Here is a 13,031-nt window from a genome sequence, read left to right as displayed (position 1 = left end):
CACAAGTGAACAACTTATAGAAGTACCATATCAAAACTAAACTATGCGCAAGTTCGTCATTAGATAAATCAGATTGCACATAATCATTAGCTATAACAGTAGCAGCATTTTGACATGAACATTCAAGAGAATTAGTCAAGGTCTGAGTGGAGAAATTTGTAGATGAAACACAAGTAGTCTGGGTAGAATGGTCTACTGAAGCACTTAGGTCAGTTTGAGTAGAAACATTCACACAAACTTTCTTTGTATCTCCAACAATGAATTTATCCTCCGAATTCGGACTTTGAGACTTTAAGTTATTAATAACATTTTGTTGAGATTCCACCTTTTGTTGCAAACCTTCTATTTGTTTTTCCAAAATTGTGGATGGAACATACATTTAGTAGGTTTAAGTGAAGGACTAACAAATTCTTGGTTTTGAAAATTCGATGTAATTTCTTCCAATTTAAAAATTGAAGACTCTTTTGTTTTGTAAAGAGCATCGTAATTAACCAAAAATTCATCTTTTGGTTTCTCAACTTCATCGGTCTCAAATTCGTTATCCAATGGACGAATAAATTGTTGTACCATACCAAGTCGAAGGAATTTTTCATCATAAAAAGGTTCTATTCCATCCTTGGCTTTTTGCAATGGTGTGATATTCTCAAATCCCAACCCGAGAAGAAGATCATCTTTTGCAATTTTTGACTTGTTAAAATAGGCAGTGAAATCCAAGAGAGGGTTTTGTTCAACTTTATATAACTTCTCTTGATAGAAAAGTATATTCTTTTTAAATTCCTCAACTTGTTCTCAAGATTTCCAATCTCAACGCCTTTTAGAAAACAAGTATCATTTAAGTCAGAAATCTTCCTTTCGAGTTCAACGTTGTTTGGTTTAGCTTCTTGAAGCTTCTTATTGAGAATATCAATATCCATTTGTCTAGCATTTGCCCGAAGCCATTCATTGGTCTTTTGAATTTCAAGATCTTGATTGGCTTTTTCAAGATCTTGAATGGTCTTTTCAAGATTAAGACATTTTTCTAATAACTTAGAATCAGGAGAGGCATTCAACTCACATTCTTTAACCAACATCCTTTCTTGGATTTCACTGCCTATTTTAACATGCTTTCTTTTCAACATGCTTTGATCTAGTTGATTCACCTTGTTCATAACTCTTGGAATGATAGTGTTCCTTCTTGGGAAATGCACTTGTTGAAGAAGTGCGGAGATTGTTATTTGTAGGCCTCGCTTTGTAGAACTTTTTCTTGAAATGCTTAGTTACCGCGACAAGAGCTTGATATAGTTCATCTGAGACACCATCTCTTGTAGCCATCATATCATCTCCCTCCTCATCAGATGAAGAAACAACTACCATTTGCCTTTAAGAGCTTCAGAAACCTTCTTTTCAACAATCAATGCCAAAGGATCAGAAGATACAACTCCTGGCATTTTGTTTGATGAAGCTTTGTTTAGAACTTGATGTTTATTGAGTTTGAAGGATTCATGAAGATTATGGATGGTGAACTTGGCCAGATTTTGATGTTGCTTAATCTGTGTTCCATAATCTTCCCATTCAGGACCAAGAGCTTTGATGAATTTGATGTTTAACTCAATCTCTGATTTCTTGACATTGTTCTTCCTATGTTCATTTATGACATTGCAGAATCTACAGTAGACAGCCTCTAGAGATTCATTTGGCAATTTGCTGAAGTTGTCAAACTTAGTCAACACATTTGTCAATCTTATTGTTGAAGTCAGGTCAGATCATTCCATTTGTCTTGCCACCTCATCCCATATCTCCTTGGCTGTATCATAAGAATCAACAGAACCATAGATTTCATCTGGTAGTGCTTTGTATAAGCATGATCTAGCTCTGTTATCTGCAGCTGTTCGATCTTTTTATTCAGCATTCAAAAGATAAAGAGTGAGTATTGCACCGGTAGTGGGATGGCGATGAACTGCAAGTCTATTAAGAATGGAATCTTTAAGTACGTGACCATTCGGTTTACATTCCACATAGTCCATGAATATTTTCTTCCTTAGTCCATAAGAACCACGGTAGAGAACTGGAGGTCTTATATCGGAACCCAATGCCAATGCTTCACGAGAAGCCATTTGAAAGAGATTTGTTTTGAAACTTGAAATGAGAGTTTTAAAAAAATCAGGAAGTGAAACGATCTTGATGAAGATCGTTCTAGGTGAAGATCGTTTCTAGAAGATCGTTCTAGATGTAAGAAAAAAGGCAAGACGATTGAATGAAAGATCGTCTTGGAAGAAATTCAGTGAAATTGGTCTAAGTATGAAATGAAATTGAAATTGAGATATGTTTTTGGATTTTTTTTAAAATGAGAATTTAAATTGAATTAAAGGAATTGAAAATGAAAATTGAGAAATCAAAGAGTTGGAAATGAAAAGATCTTGTTTAAGATCGTCTTAGAATTTTGAAAGGAAAATGAGACGGTCTTGAGATGAAGATCATCTTGGGTTACTGAGAAATTTTCTAAGTAATTTTGAAAAATTTGACAGAGTTTTAGTATGACTTTGGAAGGAATGAATTTGAGCAAAACCAATCACGAATGATCAGTTACCCAGGAAGTGTGTGATTCCCAATCATAACAACTTCAATTAAACAACCAAAACACACCAACTTTTAACAGACACTGAGACGATCTTGGGCAAGATCGTCCTAGAGTCAGGTAACTGAGACGATTTTGGCAAGATCGTCTTAGTTTTCTGCCTTAATTTTCAAAGTAAACCACTTTGAATTGACTAAAACCGATCCTTACGGATTAGTTAGCCACAATCAATGCTTCAAACCACAACAACTTGCTAGAACGATCTTGTGAAGATCGTCCTACAAGCCACAACACACAGAGTATGAACAAATGAAAATTCATGTACTGAGACGATCTGCAGAAGATCGTCAGAGTGAGAATCGTCCTGAGATCATCTTCTTCAACACATCAGTTTTCAAAAACTCCATTGATGACTTTTAAAACTTCAATATCTTTCAAATTACATGGAGTTAGAACGTGAAATTACTTTCAAAACGTTTGTTGTCACATCCGCAACAAATCCTTAAACAAAATTCAGCTAAAAACACAACAGAATCAAAATCCGAAATTTGAGCGCCAAAATCCACAAATTCAATCTCGAGAGTTAGATCGAATTGGAACTGGAAACTTAACAGGATTATGTTTTAAGCTATAAGGAATCTAAATTTGAACAAAAATTTATGATTTTATATGATTTACACAATGAAAAATGATGAAACAGTGGACGGAAAAAAACGGTTTTCTGTTTTCAAATTTTGATGAAATTGTGAACAAATCTAGCTCTGGATCGTTCAAGTTAACTGATTTTGCTCTGATACCAAATATAAAATACAAATTTGAGCTCGATTTGTGCAAAAATGGTGTTAGTGTGTGAAAAGGTGTTTGTGTGTGTATGGAGGTTGGGGACGAAGATTGAGAGAGAATTGGAGTGGAATGTATATGATAAATTAAGAAAATGGTGAAAGGCTTACAAATAATGTGTGGAAGTGGGCTATTTATATCATAAATCTTAGTTTCACTAATGCCCCTTCCACCTCTAAAACATTTACATTTTAACACCATTTTTAGTTCTAACAAGCAAAGTCAACAGGGGCAATCGACTGTTGCTCCATCATCTAATCAACCAGCTGAAGAAGAATAAGTGGTTGGTTTCCAGAAACAACCGACTGGAGGAGTAGGAGTCGATACTCAGGTCAGACCAACTGCTGAGGAAGAAGTTGGGAGTGAACTACTAGACGACATTGCTGCATACTTCAACTTTGATGAGTACGGGAGCATGTTTGAAGATCCGATAGACCCTTCAGCTAAAGGTAAGTGTGCTTATGTTAATGCATTACTTAACCTACTTGATCCAAAGGAGAAGGGATCAGATGAGTTGTCTCTACAAACAACCACTGCAAAAGGCAGGGTTGAGGTAGACAATCACTCAAGGTTAGACTCAAAACAAGAGTCTTGAACTTGTGATTTGATTGAAAGGATGAGCGGGAGTCCAGCTAGTGTAACACCTGAAGTTTCTGAAGAGGGTTTTTGGCCACACTTAGGATGACAAACGAAGACTTGCAGGCCATATCTTGATGCTGATGTCAAGGGGGAGACTGTTAGTGCATGATTCTTAGTGATATGAGCATTCTAGATGTATATGTAGTAAATTTGTGTATAATATTAAGTCTTGTAATTATCTTGTAATTACCGTTTGTCTTAATATTACCCTGACATATTTTGTGAAAGCCAATTGGGATCCAACTTATGTTTATATGTTTGTTTATTATTTGTATTTTGTAGGTTTTAGACATAACATGTAAAGAGTCATTAAGTTAATATTGTTTATGCGTATTAACAGCAGTTGAGATATTAATTTAATGTGCTTCCAGAGGGAAGTTAAGATATTTGTGTTGCTGCGTATCTACAGCAGTATGAACATTAATCTTATATACACACTTCCAATAGGTAATATTGACGACATTGTTTCTGCGTCTTCACAGCAGTTGAAATATGTCAAAGGCTAATGCTAGTTCTGTGTATCTTTACAGCAGTTAAGCATTAGTTGAGTTAATGTCGGTTCTACGTCTTGACAGCAGTAAAGACATTAACTCAGAGTACAATGTCGGTTCTGCGCCTTGACTGCAGTAAAGACATTTACTCAACATATCCTAAGTGTTATTTGAGGGTTCTTAGGAACAAGCAAAAAGTCTTGCTTGGTCAAAGTAAGAACACTTAAATGTTCATTTGAGAGTTTCTAAGAAACAAGCAAAAGTATGTTATTCCCATAGAAACGCGCAAACTGTTCAAAACCCTAATGGGCTTGGGCTTGGAAACACGCATGGGCCTGCGTGTTTCAGAACAAGCAAAAGGCCATTTGCGTGTTCCTAGCCCATGCCTATAAATAGTGAGTGTGTGTCATGCGTGTTTGGACAAGAGTGTAGAGAGAGAAACGAGCAAATCCTAGAGAGAGAGAAAACTAAGAACAGGCACGGTCTATCTTGTGGGTAATACTCGTCTTGTGCGCGAACCGCAAACACACACCCGGCCCCCAAACGGCTCATAGATTGCAAGTTACCATGTGTTAGGTAAGGTCCGTCCGAAGAGCTGTTCCCAGAGTGTTTATCATCACGTAAAAGATATATATATATAGTGATATATATATCATCTAAAGGTAGATATATAAACCGTGGGTTATCTCGAGGAATTTCTGTTAGAATATGATCACGTAAAATGAACGTATGTCCGGAAAGTATTTAAGCTTACGGTGTCACACCTCAACCTGAATGTAACTATAAATTAATTAATATATTAAATGTAATTTATTAACTAATTTGATCACGAAGAACTAATGGAGGTCCGTTAAAAGAGTTAAAAGTTAACGGTACTTAACTAACGGACTTAACGAAAAAGAGATGGAATTAGGAAACAATTAGGAAACCCTCTAGAATAGTCTAGAAGGGGGGCCGATCGTCCAAGGGCTTCAAAAACCCTAAACTTGGTCATCAAGTTTCCTAAACACTATAAAGAGGCCCTAAGTTAATTGTTTTCTACACACAATTAATTAGGTTTTCTAAAACCCTAAAAATCTCTTCTTCTCCATTCTCTCTTTGGTTCGATCGACTACATCAAGAAAAAGGGTTTCCGGGTTTTTGTTTGGGTCGATTTTAAAGCTAGGAACAAAGGGTTGTTCGGTTCGTGATCAGTTACTAGCATACATACATTCCAACGTTGTGTGTGCAATCGTTGAGAGGTTTAATTCAAACCTTATTATAAAGGTTTCTTGCTTTATTCTCTCCAATTTAAGGTACATGTTTTCTATCTGGGTTAATTAGTTAAACTACATAGATCTTGTCTTCCGTTACGTGCTTTGTGATTTGATTTGATAATAGTTATATAACGCAACAGTGGTATCACGAGCCTACTATGTATTCTTTTTTATTACCAATAAATCAAAACTTGAAGGGAGGTTAGGGTTCTTGATCTTTATAAATTTTCGAATATATATATATATAGTTAAATTGTTAAATTGATTTTGTAATTTAATTACATTATTTAAATTAGAAAAAGGTTTTATTTAAATATATATATATACATATATATGGTTCGAAATTCCAGAAAAAAAAAAGTTTTTTTTAGGGTTCCTAATTCAAGTTTGATTAATTGCATGTTTATATGATAAATTGCATGTGATTATATGTTGTACCTTTATTTTAATGGTTGAAAAGAAGTAAAAATCATGAATTTTTCATGCAAATCATTCATGATTCTTACTTAGATATATTGATATGAAATATTGATCATTAGGGTTAATTATGCTAGATAATTGGATAATTAATTAGGTGACAATGTGAATTTTTCGTATAAATTTTCTGTTTTGCGACAGTTTACTAAAAAATTCATACCTTTTAATCCGTAATGAGTTAGAGGTCGTGCTTTGAACTGTAGATGCTCAACACATAGGGCTAAAACTTTGTAGTTCTGGTCGAAATCTGAATCAGACCAGAAACAGGTCTAAACAGGTTGTGAAGCTACTGGAATTTCCATTGAGCAACTATGTGATTATGTGATAATTGTTTGTTTTGTATATGTTTAAGGCTTACGCAATCAAAGCAACTTGATGTATGTGGTCCTCTTCTTTGAAGGGGGAGCCAAATTAGACAAAAATAAACCATAGTGACATGTTTAGGTGGCCTACCATAACTCGTTGCATTCTTAATAGTTATAGTTTATAATTTTGCATATTTATTGTGATATAAATTATGATGTAAAATTGTTTTTGAGAAAATATAAACTTGACTAAGCAATATTGAAATAGAGATTTTTTAATAAAATTGGAGTCTTACAACCTTGAGATAGACCGGCTCACCCATTTGAACAAACTCAAAGAGAGGTATAAGTCGGAGTGCGCTAGCCTTCTAAAAGGGCGGGTTTTTAATTGCGTTCATCGCAAACCTTTGCCCTTGCGCTTCTTTGTGCGTTCAAATGGAGTTACCGAGCTCTCTTGTGTTGTAAGACTATAAAAATGATTTTATTAAATATTATGTTTAGAAGATATGTGTACATGCAGATTCGTTGTGACAATCGCAACATAGATTTGATTATCATTTATGTTTTAGGAACTTGTGTGTAATCATTTAAATAAGAACTTGTGTTGATATTTAATGATTACGTTTGAACTTCAATATTATATCTGTTTATGTTTTGTATTGTGTTTGTGTGTTATATATTGTTTTGCAAGTACAAGAACATAGAATCAAGGTTTATAAGTGTCATAGAACACTTGAACGGTGATTGGATGTTATGTACGAGTCAAACAAAGAACAAAGGGTCGTCCCTCGTGATGACGTCAGCACGAGGCAGATCGGTTGTTTATTGTTTCGGGCCTAATACGTAATTAAGGCCTAAGCCCACACGATCCAATACATAATTAGTATAAATACAAGACCTAATCTAAGAAATTAGGTTAATGATTTACAAATTCTTGAGAGATATTCACGAATTTATGAGCTAAGGTTATTTGTTCCTTCGTGTGTTCTTCTACACGAACCACAAGCCTTGTGCATCTCCTTGGGTTGGTTAATTGCTTATTAATCAACAAAAGGCAATAGCAATCTAGTTATCTCAAGAGGATTCCGCACTCTTGACATAACGAATCGCATCTTATTACGATCCACGCAACAATAGGGCACCTTACAAGTGGTATCAGAGCCCTAAGGTTGATTACCAGAAGGTTTAAGATCGTTTGATTTGCTATTGATTGCAAATTCGTTCGAAATTCGTGTTTTTCTTTGTGTTCGTGTCTAACTTCGCGCGACCTCGTGCTTACGTCAGCATGAGGTGATCCTTGCTTAGTGCCTACGTCAGCACTAACTTGACTTCGTGTCTTCTTCGCGCCACGTCTGCACGAACTGATCTTCGTGCTCAGGTGCGTGACCTCGTGTGTCTTCGTGTCACGTGCTTCTTGCGTGACTTCGTGTTCTTCGTGTCACGTGCTTCTCGCGTGACTTCATGTTCTTCGTGTCACGTGCTTCTCACGTGACTTCGTGTTCTTCGTGTCACATGCTTCTCGCGTAACCTCGTGTTCTTCGTGTCATGTACTCCTTGTGTGACTTCGTGCCACACGATCTACGTTGTTATTTCGTTTAATTTGTCACCAAAAGATTCGAAAATGACGACTTTACCAGCTGCCACAAATTCACCCAATGCCTTACTTATCAGCCAGATGATCATGCACGATCATGAGGTTGGGTGGGGCTAAAACACCTCCAAAGCTTTTTCGTATGGAAAATTATTGGATGTGGAAGAGACGTTTTGAAGACTACATTCGTCTCACTAACATGGAAATGTGGCTGGTGATAACTCATGGTTTTGATTGGCCTTCTTATGAGAAGAACGGAGTGATCAGTAGGTATACTTATGCTGATATGCCTATTGAAGAACGTAAAAGATACGCTGTTGAGGGAAAGGCATTGTCTACTCTTACTATGGCCTTGCCTCAAGATAGTATACATCTGTTTAAAAAGTACACTATTTCAAAGGATTTATGGGATGCTCTCGAAATATATTGTGAGGGTGATGTAACTTTGAAGAAAAACCGTATCAAGCTTCTCAAGCGTCAGTATGAAGCCTTTAATGGACTGAAAGAGGAATCTCTTGACGAGATTATTATTCGATTCAGTCATCTGACCACTGAGTTATCATACTTTGAAGTTATTTATCCTCAAACTGAGCTAGTTGATAAGTTTCTGGATTCACTGCCTAAAACTTGGACTGATTATGTTCATCAACTTCAAGATGATCAGGAATACAGTACATGGGATTTTGAGAAGGTAGTCTCCAAGATGAAGAACAGAGACATGAAGAGAAGGATTAAAGACACTCACTCGGATTTTACACAAGATCCTTCCTTATATCATGCTAAGTCTGTTCATTTAGCAAGTTTCAGCTCAGGAAATAATGCATTTCTAAGTGGTGCAGAAGCTACACCAATAGTAGATGCTGATGGTATTGCCGGATATGTTGCTTATGACAATACAAATTCAAATGTTAAGAGCAATGTACAATCTTTCCACTCTATGCCAATGAGTATGAGTTCTGCAGAAGGAAGAATGAGTATTTACTCAGCCTTTTGTAATGCTCATGAAGCATTTATTGGGGGAAAGGTTACTGATCCTGCAGTAATTGATGAGGATTGCAATCAAATAGATCCTGATGATTTTGAAGAAATGGATCTACAATGGCAGCTTGCTATGCTTACTATTAAGGTTAGAAGATTCACTCAGAGAACTGGTAGACCTATAGGTAATGACACTAAAGGCTTTGACAAATCCAAGGTGAAATGTTATAATTGCGATGGATTTGGTCATTTTGCAAGAGAGTGTCAACGACCTAAGAGGATTGAAAATACAGTTGCTGGTCGTCAAAATTACAATCAAGGCGGTGTTACACTGAATAATCATAAGACGCAAGCAATGATTACATATCCTGTTACTCCACAGTAGCCAGTTTCGTCACCATTTTCGGAGTCAAAGGCTGTTGTTGTTCAAAATCCAGATGGTACTTATCAATGGGATACACAATCTGATGATACCTTGAATCATGCCTACATGGTAGAATTATATGATGAGGTAGCTGCAACGATTGATTATGCTGTGTACTCAAGTGAAGAAAGTGCATCTGAGATAGTACAGAAGAATATGTGTAATGTTGCTGAGACAGTAAGATCTGAGAGTGAACAAATGACTGCAGTAGAAGTATCTGAAGAAAAGGAAGAGTCATCAAATTCTGTTGATGACATTTCTATGAAGAGCATTGAAGAGCAGATGAAGAACTTCGTGATACGTGAAGGTATGACAACTGAAGATTTTGTTGCATACATGGCAGATTGTAAGGCTGCAGATCAGAAGGTATCTTGTTCTTTATCTTGTATAATTGACGTATGTAGAATGGTGTCAGATTTAAAACAAGAAATGTTGAAACTAAAAGAAAATTCAACTAGTTTAACTGCTGAAAATGTTATACTTAAATAGGAAAGTAATGTGTCTAAAGATTCTGATTTACTTTTACAAGGTCACCAACAAACTGAATTAGATTTTAATCCAGATGAAGTAGTATACTACACATTGAAAGACTGTGATACAGTTTTTTATGATAAAGAAGTATCTATAAATAGGATTGAACCTAAATCAAGAATTGATAAAGTTTGGTGTGTGGAAAATAAAGAAGAATGGTTAGCTGAACAAATTCCATATAAGGATAGACATTATGCTCCTTTTAAACCGGTAACAAATATGGAAGAAGCAATACAGAAGCTTGATACCATTAATGAAATGAAGGAGTATGGTATACCAATCCCTGAAATAGAAAATGGTCAATCTAGAAAACAACAAGTAAAGAAATGTTATACTTGTCGTGAGAAAGGCCATATAGCTAATCCTAAGAATGACAGTCAAGTCAAGTCAAAGGATGTTAGTAATATTCCTAATCCTAAAGGGAAGGGAAAACTAGTTGAACAAGTATCTATACCAAAGTTCATGAGTGCATATAAAAAGGATTATTATGAGGAGTATGCAAAAAGACATCCTGATAATAAAAATGCACAGAATTATGTTAAGTTACTTAGAAATGTGTCATATTGAGAGTCTATTGTTACAGATCAAAGGATTAGTGTTAATAGATCTAAGACTCCAAAACGACAGGGACCTTCACAGAATACTACTTCTAGTAGTGTAAGTCCGAGTCGTTCTCGTACACCTCAAAGGAGTAATTCACCTAGGAAGATGGCTCAACAAAATCAATCTCCTCCTGTTAGAATTAATAGTTCGTCTAAATTCTATGATCGATTAGGGACTCAACCTAGATTTGGTACTCACTCACCAAGGAATTCACCTCCTAAGACTCGTTTCACTTCACCTACGAAACAGTCTGTGACACCATCTTCATCCAAGGCTCCATTAAAGAGCGATGGATATTGGACCGAATTAATCATTAGAGATGAATTCGGCAAACCTAAACCTTAAAAGGTTTGGGTACCCTTCAGAAACTAACCATCTTATCGTCTAATATGCAGGGAGAACCAAGGAAGCCTATTAGTCTTTGGTATGTTGACAGTGGATGCTCTCGGCACATGACAGGGGACAAGAACGTTTTGTCCAATTATGAAGATGTAAATGGGTCGTATGTTAGTTTCGCAGGTCCCAAGGGCGGCAAAATTTCGGGCCAAGGTGATATTGTCAATGGGAAGATCACGCTGGAGAAAGTCAATTATGTGGAACAATTATCACATAATTTATTAAGTGTTTCTCAGATTTGTGACAAGGGTAACACTGTCCATTTTAATAAGAAAGAAGCACTTATATTGAAACCAGGATATGTTATTCCTGAAGACTGGATCCTGCTAAAAGCTCCTAAGAAGAGAGACATCTATGGCCTTGTGTTAGGTGTTGATAATCCAGAGGAGTCTGTTTGCTTGTTATCGAAAGCGAACGAATCTGAATCGTTACTATGGCATAGAAGAATGGGACATATCAATTTCCGAAAGATGAATGACATTGTCAAACATGGTTTGGTTAACGGCGTTCCCATGAAGCGGTTTGGAATGGAAAACAAATGTGTACCTTGTCTGAAAGGTAAACAGCAAAAGTCTGCACATAAACCGAAACAAGAAAATTCTATTGCCAATCCTTTCGAGTTACTTCACATGGATTTATTTGGTCCAATAAATGTAAGAAGTATCGGTGGGATGTATTACTGTTTGGTGGTTACTGATGATTACTCGAGATTCTCATGGGTATTCTTTCTTAAATTGAAAGATGAAACTCCGCAGATTTTGATAAATTTCTTTGTCGAAACTGAAAATATTTATGGAGTTCGTGTTAAGAGAATTAGGAGTGACAACGGAACTGAATTTAAGAATAATGTGATGGATGTCTTTTGTTTGTCAAAGGGAATTCAACATCAATACAGTTCTCCGTATGAACCACAACAGATTGGAGTTGCTGAAAGGAAGAATAGGACTCTAATCGAGACAGCCAGAACTATGCTTGCAGATTCAGGGCTTCCTGCTATGTTTTGGGCGGAAGCGGTAAATACAGCTTGTCATATTTTAAATAGGGTTACTGTAGTCAAGCGTCATAATAAGACATGTTATGAGCTTCTACATAAAAAGAAACCGAATTTACAGAATGTTGAACCATTTGGTGTACCGTGTACTTTCTTGAAGTATCTACCTCAGTCAAAGTTTGATTCAAAGGTTGAAGAGGGATATCTCATGGGTTATAAACCGGGAACATCAATTCGACGGGTTTACAACAAACAGACTGGCAAAGTTGATTTTGGAACGAATGTCAAGATTGTCAGTCATAAGCCCGCTATACATTCTGGAAGTAGCAAAAATTTCGATTATGATAGTGTGTTTAGTTCGCTACAACCAACGTTCAGTCTACTACTGATGTTGGTGAAAGTGGTAAGGACAAGGATAAGACACCAGATTCAGACAATAATGAACCCGCAAACACTACACCACCTACTCCATCGAAGGTTACACTGCCTGATGATGATCCTATTTCTGAAGAATCGAAAGATGATTTCAGCTCTCCTGAGTTTCAGATTAGAACAAATTTAGGAGAAAGTCTGAATGTTGATTCGGTTCCTCAATATCGAATTAATAAGGATCATCCAGTTGAAAATATTCTTGGTAATGCTACAGAACCTATTCGAACTAGAAATTAGTTGAATAAGGATCTGACTAGTTTGTTTTGTGAACTAGAAATCAGTTGAATAAGAGAGTTTTTATATTCTGGTTTCATTTCACAAGTAGAACCTAAGAATGTTAAGGCAGCACTTCAAGATCCATGTTGGGTTGAAGCTATGCAAGAAGAATTAGCTCAATTTGAAAAACTTAGAGTTTGGGAGTTAGTAGATGTGCCTAGAGGTAAAAAACCGATTGGAACTCGTTGGGTATATAAATGCAAACGAGATGACAAAGGGATTGTTACTAGAAATAAAGCACGTTTGG

This window comes from Erigeron canadensis, chromosome 9 (genome assembly GCF_010389155.1).
Source record: "Erigeron canadensis isolate Cc75 chromosome 9, C_canadensis_v1, whole genome shotgun sequence".
In the NCBI taxonomy this organism is placed as follows: Eukaryota; Viridiplantae; Streptophyta; class Magnoliopsida; order Asterales; family Asteraceae; genus Erigeron; species Erigeron canadensis.
This window is presented reverse-complemented; position numbering follows the sequence as displayed.